The 15,408-nt window shown below is 41.0% G+C and overlaps 1 protein-coding gene across 3 annotated transcripts in view; it reads right to left on the bottom strand.

Moving 5' to 3' along the window:
- The window catches only part of Elovl6 (ELOVL fatty acid elongase 6), a 92,352-nt gene that overhangs the window by 12,581 nt on the left and 64,363 nt on the right, over positions 1–15,408 (bottom strand). The gene's annotated exons all lie outside the window — the stretch shown is intronic.

The following is a 15,408-nucleotide window of genomic DNA, read 5'->3' as shown; positions in this document are numbered from 1 at the left end:
GGCCAGCTCTGACGGCCTCCCCACCACAGTCCATGTTTTCATCAGTAGCATTTGCCATGCAGGTGCCCAGATTAACCCTCCCGACAGTTCATTCAGGAGGGGGAGGCCCACAGCTGGGAAAAGGACCTACTATGGGTAGACTCATCTGACGTTGTCTTTGACTATTCTATTTTATCATTTTAAATTGTATTCTTATTATCTTTAAGTACTTGTACAAAAGGGTCACTATTCACCATGTCGGTTTCTAAGTACAATGCATCATGATGTTTCACAATTTTAAGATGAACCTGTTTAGCAATGGCTAGTTTTAAAAAGTCTTATCTAAGTAGGTTCCTGGCCACATTGATAAAACAATCACAGTGGGACTAGGCACAGACTTACTAGTGAATTTTTCAGTGTGAAGTTAAGATGTAACACCACTCATGATAGACCAGCCCTTGGATAACAAACTGGCATGAAGTCTGGGAGAGAAAACCCTGGTTCATTTATTGAACCAACACCCACTTAATCAACACCAAGTATTAGATATTGCAGAAGTCATGCGGAAGACAGAGAATTTCCATATCCTATTATAGAAGATAAGAAACCTGTCAACAAGCGTGTGTGTGTGTGTGTGGGGGGGGGGGGGGGGGGGGGCAATTGATGGTGCTGACAAAATGTATATGGAGGGTAAATGTATATGGCTGAAATTCCTCTCTAGATAGACAGTTAAACATATGTTGGAACACTGGCAATGTGAGTTTAGAAGGCTTTCATTGTAACTTTCATCTCATCTTTGAGTTGTGTTGAAGAGTAAGAGATGTAGTTAAGTCTTCTTCACACCCAAACTTTGACTGTTGAGTTCTGACCATTTATCTATGTGAGGAAAGACTTTCTCGCTCTCTGTTCTGAACTTCCCATTTTTATTGCCGTCTGAAACTTAAAATGGAAGTACCTCAGCCATGACTTTAAGAATGCCAAAATTCTGGGGTTGGAAAGGTGACACAGTGGTAGAGCGCTTGCCTTGCATGCCTGAGGCCCTGGGTTCAATTCCTCAGCACCACATAAGCAAAAAGAAAAAAGCCGGAAGTGGTGCTGTGGCTCAAGTGGTAGAGCGCTAACCTTGAGCTGAAGAGCTGAGGGACAGCACCCAGGCCCAGAGTTCAGGCCCCACGACCAGACCCCCCCCCCCCAAAAAAAAAATAATGCCAAAATTGTGATCACAAAGGAGAGGACCTTGGGTATAAATCCTCAATCATTCTTTCAACTATTTTCACAGGACCACAGAGTGCACGTGGAAATAAACACTTCTACACTCCTTTACTGGCTCTTGCACACATTTGGGAATTCAAACATGGCGCTTAAGGTCCTTGTATTCTATATGGCCAACCATATTCAGTCTCTACTAACTCAGTAACTGAAGCTGCCATTACTTGTAGGATTAGGCAATAAAAATGTCTCTCCTATCTTCTAATCAAATGAAAGAAAGGTGTGAGATTTTTCACCAGCTTTCAAAACAAGGCCATACCTCACCCAACAGTAGCAACTCTTCTCATAAACATAGGAGAGGTCACCAAGTTTCTGAATAACAAGACCTGAACTGCCAGGTCCTAGAGCTGGACAAATACCCAATCTTAGTTTGATGAATAAGATCTTACATTACTTGATCTACTATTAAGCTTCAACACTACTTACACAGGCTTCATCTACCTGTATAAAGCTACCCACTGGTAGCTTCCCCTTGGCTAGAGACCTGTGGCAGGTAGCCACTCTTTGGGTGTCAACTCTCTTTCCAGCTGGCAAGTTTTCGTTCCTTTAGAAGCCCTGTGAGAGACACCACCAAGTGGGCTCCACATATAAAGAATGCCACTGAGCAAATACAAGACGAAATGGGTTTCTCACCACACGTTAATGGACATGGTTATCCCTCTTTTATAAATAAAGAAATGGGCAGACAAGTCAGTGGACTGGCCCAAGGACTCACAGTTTCTGTGTAGCCAACTCTTCTGGCTACAGTTCAGTACCTGAGAGCTGTTCCTGAGACCTTGTCACCAGGCTGTGGGTTTGAGCATGGCTACACATTACAACTACTGGTAGTATTAACAACTGTAACACTTGGTACTCAGCTTACACCAACAGGACCAAACCTGGGAGTGGGGCGGGCCTGTGGGTCCTAGCAAGGGGTTACGGGTGCCCTGGCAATGTTGTCCTGCAGCTGGCCTATTTGATGGAGTTGCCTCTCTGTGATTCACTGCTGTCTTGGATGGGCGCCTTCTCTCTGAAATGTAAGCCTTGGAGTTTTAAATGTTGACAAAACGGATGCCTCCTGGTGGGTGGGCTGTCTACTTCTGCTTCATCTCTCCTCAGCCACTGGCTTGCCACGATCTAAGGAACACTGAGGAGTTTTGTCCTTCAATGTCACCAGGACCCAACAATGCCATCTGGTTCCACATATTCATGGTGACAACAGCACTACCGTTACTGCCTCTAATCGTGTTCAGCGGAAAACTGAGAGACTAGCCAAAGACAAACAACAACCTGAAATAAAGGTGGAGATAGTAAAGATTAATGTGGAAGCCAAAAAACTCATTAGAAGTCCAAAAGTGGTTAGTCATTGTGTTTGTACAAGAAAGCTTTATTACTGGGGGGAGAAGGGGGAGAAGAAGAAAGAAGAGAGAAGAGAAAGGAGAGGGAGGGAGGGAGGGAGGGAGAGAGAGAGAGAGAGAAATGGGGAGGTGGGGGGTGCGGCTCTTCATCCCCCAGGGAATACTCCAATGACTAGGACAATAACAATTCAGTGCCAAGAGCAAAGCACTGCACCATTAACTCCCCTGTACCAGCTTATCCAGCACCCAGGCTGCCCCAGGACAGGGAAGGCTTCTTTCTGAGGAATGATTAATGACAATTTGATTGGTCATGAAATTCATTTTATTACCTATGACATACTATAGGTCATTATTTATAAAATCTCTTTTGGCAGCCCAATCCAATCAATCAAGAAAATAAAAAAGAAGGAATGAAGAAAAGAAGAGGATGAGGGAAAGAAGGAGGAAGACAAGGAAGGAGGAGGGAGGAGAGGGAGAAAGAAGGAAAAGGAGAGAGAATGAAGGAAGGTAAGGTGGGAAGGAAGACAAGTTATTGTGATCTTCAGTTTTCTACATATTTAAAATGAGGTCCAGGGGCTGGGAATGTGGCTTAGTGGTAGAGTGCTACTCTTGAGAAAAGAAGCTCAGGGACAGTGCCTAGGCCCTAAGTTCAAGCACCAGGACTGGCAAAAAGGGGAAAACAAACAAAAAACCATGAGGTCCAACTCTAAACTTTTGTGATCCTCTATAAGTACTCATCAGAAAAAGAAAAGGCATCAACCATTAGATTTCTGCCCTTTCATATATCCAATTTCTCCCCTTGGGCATATTAATCTAAAGATCCATTTGATTTTTTTTTTTTTTTCATTTGAAAACAGAACCATTAGATCTTCATCATCTTTTAGAACAGTACTTTATCACTCCTGAAGTTTTCATATTCATTCATAGTCACTGAATTACTAGAATGCCAAGGTATCAGAGAGAAGGTAAAGTTAATGGACATTTATTCATTCAGTACAAATGCCTACCCTCATCCAAAAGAGCTTGGCTTCGTTTCTTCTCCCTGTGCTAGTTACTTTTATGAGGGCAGGTATGTGTTTGGCCAGTGACATAATTCCCTTACAAATACAAAGGGTGAGCTGTCTTTCTCTGTGGCTCAGTAAAACAAGGTGCTCCAGGTGATGAGTTATTTGGTTTTCTCTGAGGACCCCAGAGAAAGCCGTCAGGATTTGGTTTTGTTGGAAAGCAGCCTGATAATGTTTACATCAAAACTCAAGTCAAAGCTTTTCCCCTGATTGGTAAAGCATAAAAAACATATAGCCCCAATTTGCTCACAAAATAAATTTGAAAATAAAAGCCACAGTTAGTTTACCACTACAATAAAGAACATTGAGAAAGAGGGCTTAGATTGTCTCCATCAATGAACTTCTATACTTTAAGCAATCAACTCTATCATGCCAATTAAGTGTAAAAAATGTCTTTCAGGGCTGGGAAGGTGGCTCAGTGGTAGAGCGCTTGCCTTGCATGCATGAGGCCCTGGGTTCGATTCCTCAGCACCACATAAAAAGAAAAAAGGTGGAAGTGGTGCTGTGGCTCAAGTGGTGGTAGAGCACTAGCCTTGAGCTGAAGAGCTGAGGGACAGTGCCCAGGCCCAGAGTTCAGACCCCACGACCGGACCCCCCCCAAAAAAAAATGTCTTTCAAACTACTAAGGAAAAAAACTGGGCTGAGAAGGTGGCTCAGTGGTAGAGCACTTGTCTCGCATGCATGAGGCCCTGCGTTCAATTCCTCAGCACTACATAAGCGTAAGAAAAAAAAAAAGCCGGTAGTGGCGCTGTGGCTCAAGTTGTAGAACGCTAGCCTTGAGCTGAAGAGCTGAGGGACAGCACCCAGGCCCAGAGTTCAGGCCCCACAACAGACAAGAAAAGAAAATGAAAAAACAAAAAAAACAAAAACAAAAAATGACAAATCAAGAAATCCAAATGGTGTGTGGGTATGCATCTGTACTCCCAGAATTTAGGAGGCTGAGGTAGGAGAATCCTAAGGTCCAGGACATGCTAGGTTACAGAATGAGACCTCATCTCCAATCACCAACAACAAGCCAACAGATAAAATCCTCCAAACAAAACCAAACAACCCAGAAGTACGCGTCTTCTAATACGTGCTTTAAGTTACTTTCTGGAAGAAATCAAACATTCTCACAAAGAACAATTGAAAGCCTGAAATGCAACGTGACTGAAGCCCTAACAGGCCCTGTGGTGTGGCAGGGAGCTATGGTGTGGGTAATTACAATATCCAACAAGCAGATGGAGAGACAGGGTGCCAGCGCTACAGACCCAGCCAACTGCCCGTCCTGCTGGACAGCTTTGAAGAAATGATTAATAATGACTCAATGTGTTCAACGATCTTTCTTTGTGATGAAAAATGAATCTGTCCTGAGTATTAGCAAAAAGATAAGCTTGGGTGCCAATGTCTTGAGAAGAGAATGGATGAGCCCAGGATTGTCCTGTGTCCATTTACTGAATCTAACCACACGACAAGCTCTATCAAGTTTTCATCCACAAACCCTTTCCACAACTCTACAGAAAACTCAACGAGCCCTTGCAGGTCAATATCAAATATTGAATACGGAGGGAAAAAGCCAGTGTCCAACAGAGTCAAGCCAAGACCCACATGTAACTCTACAAAGTTTTGCTCGTATTTGATCCTATTTGGGCTCATCCACTTAGAAAATGCATGCTGATTAATATGAGCTTTTATGGAGTCTCAAGGGATTTAGAAAAGAGAAACTAGAAGAAAAAAAATATCTGGTTTCAACCTATCCAGACTTTGGTGGGGGAGACCCCCCCCCACGTGCATATATACATATACATGCATATATATATATATACACACATGAGTGCATGTACACAGATGTATCTGTATATATTAAAAAAATAATTTCTCCATCTAGTTAATAAATTATCCACAGAGCTGGGGGTGGGGGAAGAAATGGCTGTAGAAAGGTCAGTCAGGATATGACTAAGGCTCAGGTTTGCCAAGTGTGCCAAAGTGTCAAGTCTGCTACCTGGCTAGAGGAGCAATCAGGCACTGGGCTCTTCGTCTACTGAACATTTCCTGAGAGCTCCTGGCCATTCCACAGAGACAGTTAGTACCTAGGAATGTGGAGATAAATGTAGATTTTCAGGCTCTACCACCAGAGGCTCTAAGGTAATAGCTTTGGGGGAGAACTTAGAAATGAGAAATCTTAACACAACATTCCAGCAGTTTTAATACCCACAGGTCACAGTCTGAGAAGACTATTATTTTCCTTTCCTTTCCCTACTCCTTTCTTTTTTGCAGTGCTGAAGATCGAACCCAGGGCCTAGTGCATGCTAGGCAAGCATTCTACCGCTGAGCTATTCTCTCAGTCCAACAATATCTGAAGCCAGTCACCAGGTAATAGCTAGCCCTGTAACTACATGTATAGTCACATGTATTGGACACTTTCTGTGTCCCGTACCTTCACCTGCAAAATAGGCTCTGGCTGCATTGCATATGCAATTCACTCATGACGGTTTGAAACATGGCTATATATGGTATGAAGGAGGAAAATTTGAAAAGAAGAAAAATGCAGCTTTTAACCTGGTCCTTCAGAGCCAGTGTCCTAACCGATCGAAATTATACCTACAATTGTGCTGCATGATGGCAAGCGCCGTTTATGGGGAACAGAGATGGCTTCTATTTTTGGTCATTATCTCAGTCCCCACCAAACAAAAGCAAAAACAACAACAATAAGAACCCTATAGCAAAAATGAACTGGGGGCATAGCACACTTGCTGAATAAGCACAAAACCTACTTCCAATAGCTCCACCAAAAAAGGGAAGAAAACACTGTCAAAACCAAGTACTTCTGAGTGAGGAAACTTGTTAGACATGATGAAAAATCAGATGCCTATTTGTTGTACTTAGAATTATATTTCAAAGCACGTAATTCCATGAGTACAGACTTAAGAGATTTTGAAACCATATCTATAATTGACATTTTTTCCTACTGAAAAAAATTGATCTTGAATTATAAATGTTATAAAGCATTTGCATATGCTGTACTAAAACACAAAACAAACGCCCTTCTTATAAATGCTAATATTCTAGGGTAGGCTTTTTATTTTAATTAGGTTGGTTCTAAGAACAAGTAAGATAATAGAGAGAAAGCATCTACTTATGGCATCTAAATTAGTTATTAGATTCAAATTTAGAAGAAAATCCATAGTTAGTTCTCTCTTCTATCAGAGGAAGCCTGTTAAATGATATTCTTACATAAATGTTTGAAAGCTGGAAAGTTTTCAGAACAGAGAACATGTCCCTTTCAATACTGATGGCTTTCTTCCTGTTTGGTCCTTCCTCAATTACTGTGATGGCTGAAATATTCAACCCTCTCTATTATTTAGGCTGTATAGATCAGAGCTGGTGGGTCTGATTTTTTTCCCCCTCTACCTTTTCTGGTTTTAATTAGACTGGTTCTAGAAAGAGCACTACATCGAATTCCAGTCAAAGCAAACAGACCACGCCTGAGGAAATTAGTATTTTAAAACATTCTGTACAAGGTTCAATCACTATTCTTGTATCTTGACTCATTTTTTTTTTCCCTCTTCACCATTTCCTAGGAAAAGACCAGAGTCATTGGAATAGCCTGAAAACTTGGCAGCTCTAGAAGGTAATTATTCTCCGTTTTGGACTTGACCCAACACAGGAAACAATAAAAGACTTCCGGAAGCTTTCCAAGCCCAGCTGTCTCTGATGCTACTTCTGGGTCAGCAGAAATACTACTGTGCACCTGTCACCAATGTCACAGCAGGGTACTGGCATTCCCTCTGCCCGAGTCGTTACAAAACCACATCTACATTTTTTAGGGGAAGAAACAATCATTGAACACTTCTGGTGAAGGAGGCAAAAATTTCTTTTTTAGCCAACTCTAACTTTCTAGCTGGTTTTCAGCACAATCTAATCAAAGGAAAAAAAAAGAAAAACTTCTAATCATCCAGGTGCTGGTGGCTCACATCTGTAATCCTAGGCTACTTAGAAGGTTGAGATCTGAGGATCATGATTCAAAGCCAGCCCAGGTAACAAAGGCTATGAAACTCTTATCTCCAATAAACCACCAGAAAACTGGAAGTGGCGCTAAGGCTCAAAGAGGTATAGTGCTAGCCTTGAGCAAAAGAGCTCAGGGACAGTGCCTAGGCCCTGAGTTCAAGCCCTCATAACCACTACCACCAACAACAACGAAACAAATCCTTCTAATCAAGGAATTTCTGGTAGCTTTTGTTGAAATGATAGCTTCTGTGGGAAAGATAAAAGGAGAATGATGGAAGGAATGACATTGATCAAAATGCATTGTACTTGTGATCTGAGAAGGAGAAGAAGAAGAGGAAGAGGAAGAGGAGGAGGAGGAGGAAGATTGCTTCTTTTATTGTCAATAATCAGAACCAGTTTAATTTTCTTTTTTCAGGTTCTTGCACCTTGCAAGAAAGCTTACAAATACCTGATTTTATAGTGTTGAAGAATGTCTGGCATTATAAACCTACTTTGGACTGACAGACCATTTCACTACCGGGTCAAGGAACCCAGCATGAAGAAGGGGTGGTCGGGCTCAGGTGAGGCTGATTTTCTCACTAGAAGCGTGCGGGTTCCTCAAGTTTCTCTTCAAAGGTTCTTGTGGAAACATGGGCAGAGTTTATTTTCAACAGACAGGACACTCATTAAAGTGTTATAGTTTATATATTTTATGAAAATTAAAGTAAGAGTGAATTCTAAAGAGATGCCTGTGGTCCCTAAAACAGGATGAGTTACTTGGACACAGTAATGATTTAAAGTGGAGACTATAGTAAGTTCACTAGAACTTTTGCAATAATTTTTTTTCCCTTTAAAAATACAATCTGGGTCAAACTTCCTTTCCTAATTGAAATTCACTTTTGAGAGATCCTATGCCTGCTGGGAGGTACAGGCAGAAAATACAGCCCGGTGTGGGTGGCACATGCCTGTAATCCTAGCTACTCAAGAGGCTGAGATCTGAGGATTGCTGTTGAAAGACAACCTGGGCAGGAAAGTCCATTGAGACTCTTGTCTCCAATAAACCACCAGAAAACTGGAAGTGAAACTATGGCTCAAAGTGGTAGAGCACTTGCCTTGAGGGAAAGCATTCATGGATATGGCCCAGGCTCTGAGTTCAAGGCCCACGACCACCAACGACGAGGAAGGAAGGAAGGAAGGAAGGAAGGAGGGAGGGAGGGAGGGAGGGGAGGGGAGGGGAGGGAGGGAAGGAGGGAGGTAGGGAGGGAGGGAGGGAGGGAGGGCAGGCAAAAGAAAAAAATGGAAATATACTAGCTGTTGTTGGATTACACAGATGTTCATTGAAAGCCACTGAAGAGAGGGATGATTTCTCTCCCTCCTGGGCAGCTCAATGGTTTTCAGTGTCACTATCCTGTCAAGACAGCAAGTCAGAGATGTCCCTCTGCAGTCTTACCTAAGGTATGTGAATGTGAAAGAAGCAATATCGAATGTAATGCACAAAAGAAGGTAGACAAAGGATAATAAAATATTTATAGGACAGGTACCTGTAGTTCATGTCTGTAATCCTAGCTTCTCAGGAGGCTGAGATTTGAGGATCTGGGTTTGAAGGCAGCCCAGGCAAAAAAATGTGTGAGATTCTTATGTCCAATTAACTAGCAAAAAAGAAAAAAAGTGAAGCTGTGGCTCCATTAGCCTTGAGCAAAATCTTAAAGCATTCTCCTTGTGCAAAAGAGCCAAGCAAGAGTAAGAGGCTCTGAGTTCAAGCCCCAGTACTGTCACAAAACAAAAATGAACCAAACAATTATAGGTCAGGCAAAAATGCTATGAAACAGAAAGTGTTTTCCTTTATTTATTTAATGACTTCACATTGTTTATTCAATGAGTTTAAGGACCTTTGTCTTTATGAAGAATTTTTAAAAAACACATCACCGATATCAAATCACACATCAGGGAATACTCAGGTATGATTGCTTTACTCCTAAGCATGACAAAAAAATGGGTTTGGTTTCCTGAGGTAGCAAGAAACAGTTTGATAAGGTCAGATGAAAGCTCCAGGTCCAAGGCTGCATATTCACGATTGGGCAGAAACATCTAGAGTTTAAACTACATTCCTTCTAAAGGAAGAATATATATATATGTTCCTCTCAGTTTTTCTTCCTGAACTCTGCATCCTTAATCCAGACAGTTACTTACTTGTTGGCTAATCTGATCAAACTAGTATAAAGATGTAAACTAAATGATCTCACAGACCCAAGTACTAGCCTCTTGCATAAGAGACTTTTAAATAATGGTAATTAACATCCTCTAGTCGTAAGTGACTTTACAAACTGAATGGAAAAACTTCTGATTCAATTTTGGATTAACACAAATACCAAGAGTCAATTAGCAATCATTCTTTACTGCATTAGTCACTGTATGCCATGGTTAGATTGATGAGGCTCACCCACAACTCAGGATAAAACACACTCACAATACAAAACAAAGCTACTCGTCTGTCTACTATTGCACTAGTAGAAATGAAATAAAAGGATTAAAAGAAAACCACTGCTTTTTGCACAGTTAGGAAATCACAGCATTGTACCCTGAATCAATCATTTTAATTAGACAGATGCGTTCTAGGTCTCAGGATCTGAAAACAGTAGGAACTTTCTCAGCTAACAATGAATCCAACAAGCATTGTCTGAGTATCACAGACTCCAGCAAGCCTAACTATGGAGTTGCAAAGTGAGATTCGGCTTGCTCATGCCTAAAATCATAGCTACTCAGGAGGCTGAGATCTAAAAATTATGTTTCAAAGCCTGTCCAGGCAGGAAGAGTCTGTGGGATTGTTATCACCATTTAATCACCAAAAAGCTGGAAGTGGAGATGTGGCTCAAGTAGTAAAGTACCTTGAGCAAAAAAGTTTAGAGACAAAGAGGAGGAGGAGGAGGAGGAAGAGAAGGAGGAGGGGGAGGGGGAGGGGGAGGAAGACACAATAGCCAACAGCTTATAACAATTACAACTTGCATTTTTTTGTTTTGTGAACAAATACTAGGAAATGAGTTCCAAAAAGAGCTACCACCTACCAATTAAGCAAATCCATTTACCAGCAATACCTGCTGTTTGCAAAGGAAACAAATAGGGCTCCTTACAACATATGCAAAGCCCTGAAAGATCACTACCTCACTAGCCATAGGTAAGCAAGTACTAGCTGGAGCTTTTGGTTGAAACATGGAACATAATGGAAAACCTTTATCAAAGAGCTGCCAATGCTTTCCACTGAGATCAGGAGAAGCCTGCAAGAATTGTTTCCTATGGGAAAAGCACTGGATTTAGGAGGAAGATTTTTAGTTAGTCTAAACAGCAGGTAACTACAGTCTGATGACCAATGTTTCCGTTTCAGATCTGGATTCTAGTTCTTTCTACAGTCTGTCCTTTGCAGCCAGACCTTGAGGACACCTGGACTATTTGGAGAAGGAAGGCTGCTCTCAGTGTTTCTGTTCATTCTCTGTTTCATAACAGGAATCTCCGAACTGGAAACATCTCACAGTTGTTTATGCTCTTCATTTTAGTATTTTCTTCTGGCAGTCTGCAACTGTGGATCCTTCTGGTTAGTCATGGCTGAGAGCCTTACCTGACTACAGATTATGCAATTAGCCATTTCCCAGAATTTATAGTCTTTAGGTCTCATGGATTCTTTAAGAATTTAAAACCTTGCACCCTTGCGCGCTCTCTCTCTCTCTCTCTCTCTCTCTCTCACACACACACACACCTGCCAAACAAGAAAAGATTCTTTTAAGGACTTAGGAGGTTACCCATGAAGTTTCGGAGCACTGTAATCCCTAACTCAATCTTAATTCAAAACAATCCTTTAAAAAGAAAATACTGCAGGTGTTATTCTAAGTAAACACTACGTTTACCACACAATCTCTGCTAAAATATCCATGCCATTTTCCAAATCAGCTTTCAGAGGAGGCTGTAGTATAGCCAGTTACTTAAATGCTAATTCATTTTGGCCAGAGAAGTTAAAGCATCTTATCTGTCACCAACTTGTTTTAATCATTATAACACAAAGGTATTAACTGCATTACAGAAAAGGTAAATTATGGTTAAAGGATCTCATGATTAACATTAAATTGTTAGAAGGATGTGCACCAAAATGTTAACAGTAAATATCCCTCATTATGAATTTCAAGACTGCTTTTTGTTTCCAGCAAGGAGTTAGTTGGTGACTCCCATCTGTAATCCTAGCTACTCAGGAGACTGAGATTTGAGGATTCCCGCTAGAAGATAGTCTAGGCAGACAAATCTGAGAACTCATCTCCAGTTAACCACCAAAACGCTGGAAGTAGAGCTGTGACTCAAGTGGTAGAGCATTGGCCTTAAGCAAATAAAGTTAAAAGACTGCCCAGATCCTGAGTTCAAGCCCCAGGACCAGCACCAAACAAACAAACAAACAAACAAGAAGAAAACACAAAAAAAGGATATAAAATAATTTTTAGTTTCCTTCATTTTCCCTCATTAATTTTTAGAAGAGCAATACTTATTAACACCTACTTGGGCTAGAGAAAAACACAGAAACCACACACAAAAGTCTTAGCGTTGCTGGAGCTTAGAGTTCATTTGTAAATATAAGGTAGGAAGCCAACTAAATGCATAAGGGACTAGATACTAAGTGCTAGGGAGAAGAGTAAAGAAGAAGCGAGCTGTAATCTCAGCTACTCCCCTCCTACCAGTCTGTGATCAGGAGGATTGAGGTTTGAGGACAGTTTGGGCAAGAAGTTCTTGATACTCCATCTCAATTCATTAAAAAAAAAAAAAAAACCTGGGTGCAATTTCATTGCTATCATCTCAGCACACAGGAAGCATAAATAAAAAGCATGCTGTACAGGCTGTCCTGGGGCAAAAAGGAAGAATACATACATACATACATACACATACATACATACATACATGAACAAAAAGTAAGAACCAGCCAGGCACCAGTAGCCCACACCTGTCATCCTAGCTACTCAGGATGCTGAGATCTGAGTTTTAAGATTCAAAGCCAACCTGGGGAAGGCAAATTCAGTGAAATTTACCTCCAGTTAACCACCAGAAAACTGGGGTAGCAGTGCTAGCCTTGAGCAAGAGTTAAGGACAATAACCAGGCACCAAGTCCTGGCCCCATGACCAACTAAAAAAACAAAAACTAAGAAAGAATGAAAGAAAAAAGAAAGAAAAGAGAAAAAGAAAATGTGCTTTGGTGTCATGACCTGATCTGAACAACCAGTGTTTCACATCACTTCCTGGTTATGTTGTTCTCAATCTCTACTATTTTATGCCTTAACAAATACATGTTTCAGTAATTTAGTCTTAAGACTGAAAAAAATCTGATTCTGCAAAGAAAACTGTCAATCTTGAAAAAAGATGGAATTACTTCCTATGTTTTGAATAAGGTAACATCTCATAGGTTCATAGGTGTGTGTGTGTGTGTGTGTGTGTGTGTGTGTGTACGTACGTACGTACGTACTAAGGCTTGAATTCAGAGTCTGGGCACTGTCCCTGAGCTTTTTATGCTCACTGTCCCTGAGCTTTTTATGCTCAAGGCTGCCACTTTACCACTTGAACTACAGCTCTACGCCTAGCTAATGGAGATAAAAAGTCTCACTGACTTTCCCGTCTCGGCAGGGTTTGAACCAGATCTCTGCCTTCTGAGGAGCTAGCATTATAGGTGTGAGCCACAGGTACCTGACAATTTATTATTATTATTATTACTATTATTATGATTACTATTATTATTATTACTACTACTACTACTTCTAAAGCTGGTTTCTACGTTATTATTATCCTCCCTTCTCCATTTGGAGAAATGACTCATCTAATCTGGACAGGGGCGATTTAACATGCCAGATTAGCTGTCGGCACCAAAACGAAAAACAATGAATGAACGCACCAAAATTCCATGTATCTCAAAACCACTGACACATAAAAATACAAATCTGTTAAGTTCTTAATGTTTAAGCAAAAACCTTGTGGGTCACAGGTAGGGAATCAGTTAAAATACAAGAAGCTGGTAAATAAGGTTGACTTAGCTGTAACAATAACCACATATACTTCATGGCTGATGGAGGCAAGTTTTCTTCTTACAGGAAATCTCAGCAAGTATTAACCTTCAATGTAATCAGCCTTCTAGATCTAACCAAACAGAAGTACAAGGTACAGAAGAACACAATGAACAAAAATCCAGGAGGGGAAACTATTGGTGAACATGACCTGGTTTCAAATAAGGCTGGATTATAAAAAAGAAGATAAGGGGAAGGCAGAGAAACAGAGAGACCCTTCTTTCTTTAATTGGTTAAAATAAATCTATCAATGTAATATACGCAGTTCTTATTTCAATCCAGGATTTTTAAAATAAACTGTAAAAAAAAAACAAACCCACCATTATGAGCCAATTAGGAAAATCTGAAAACTTCACAAGCAAGAGTAACTTAGGTGAGATCATGACCCTGTGTTCCTCTCTTTTAAAAGAGCGTCTTATCTTTCACTTTCTGTGTCATTTCAGTGGGAATTACTTCAGTCCCAATTATTTCCAGATCAGTTGAAGAGAAAGGGGAAAGTTTGGTGAGTAGATTGCTGATAATCCTGAAGCAGGATCATCCATGTGGGAGTCAACTTCTTGCTTCGATGTTCAAGTTTACAGAATGATAAAGACTCAGGGGTTATGGGAAAGGTGGTAAGATACTAAAAGGTCTCATTAGAATGGATCATTGTCCAGTCAAGTAGCAGAACACATTATATGGAGTATACTTGTTAACTTTAAGTGTAAAGAAACAGAAATGAATCTTTATATAACAGAGAATCCTAGCCTGACACACACTGACAGGTCTAGTGACAGAGTTAAGTCACAAGGGCCTCTGACCTTGTGTATGACAAAATGCACTGACCTAGACAGTCCATTCAGGCTGGATGCTAGCTACTTACGGGGCTGAAATCTGAGAATCTCAGTCTGAAGCCAGACAGACAGAGAAGAAAATCTATGAGACTCTTATCTTCAATTCAGCTGCAAAAAAGTCAGAAATGGGGATGTGGCTAAAGCGGTAGAGTACCAGCCTTAAGTGAATAAGCTGAATGAGGGCACAGGACCCTGAGTTCAAGCCCCAGTGCTGATACATTAAAACAAAAAAAAGTGGCAAGTAAAAGAAGCCATCAGATAGAGGGATTCAACCACAACACAGCTGTGAAAATCCTAGGAAAGAAAAATTGCGTCATCCTCTTAGTAAAAATTAAGTAGTTAACAAGGCTTTTAATGATACCAGGAACAGCAGAGCAGTTCTGTACTCTTCAAATACAAGAAATATCAATGGATAACCGAAAACACTACTATGAATCTTTTAGTGTTTTCTAGTGCATCTATATATTTGCTCTGTCCACCCCTACTTATGCCCTCCCCCTACTTATGCCCTCCCAACCCTGGTCATAAACTTGCTAGTTTTGACAAACAAATCACAAATAGAGCAGGGGCCTTTATTAGATCTGTAGGTAAATTCTGGCACCTGCCTAGACACTGGTTGTCTTGTGATGGCTACATCACCAAATATTTACAGGGCTGGGAAGACTCCTTGGAACTTCTTGAAGTACCTGCATGCCGCCTGATGAGATAACCCTGGACGAACCAGACCCCATCCTAATGGCTTTCAAACTGAGTTCTGCCAGGAGCAAAGAACTAGCTGCGGGTACATACGCCCACCTGGGGGTCTGCTGAGGAAATCGGGATGGAGAGTGTTTGATGGGATGCAAAGCCAAAGCATTGGCAGGGTCAATTCTTGACCCTT

Source organism: Dipodomys spectabilis, unplaced genomic scaffold (genome assembly GCF_019054845.1).
Source record: "Dipodomys spectabilis isolate Male_0828 unplaced genomic scaffold, ASM1905484v1 ptg000297l, whole genome shotgun sequence".
In the NCBI taxonomy this organism is placed as follows: domain Eukaryota; kingdom Metazoa; phylum Chordata; class Mammalia; order Rodentia; family Heteromyidae; genus Dipodomys; species Dipodomys spectabilis.
Note: the sequence above shows the minus strand (reverse complement) of the source record. Positions and strands in the feature narration are given on the sequence as shown.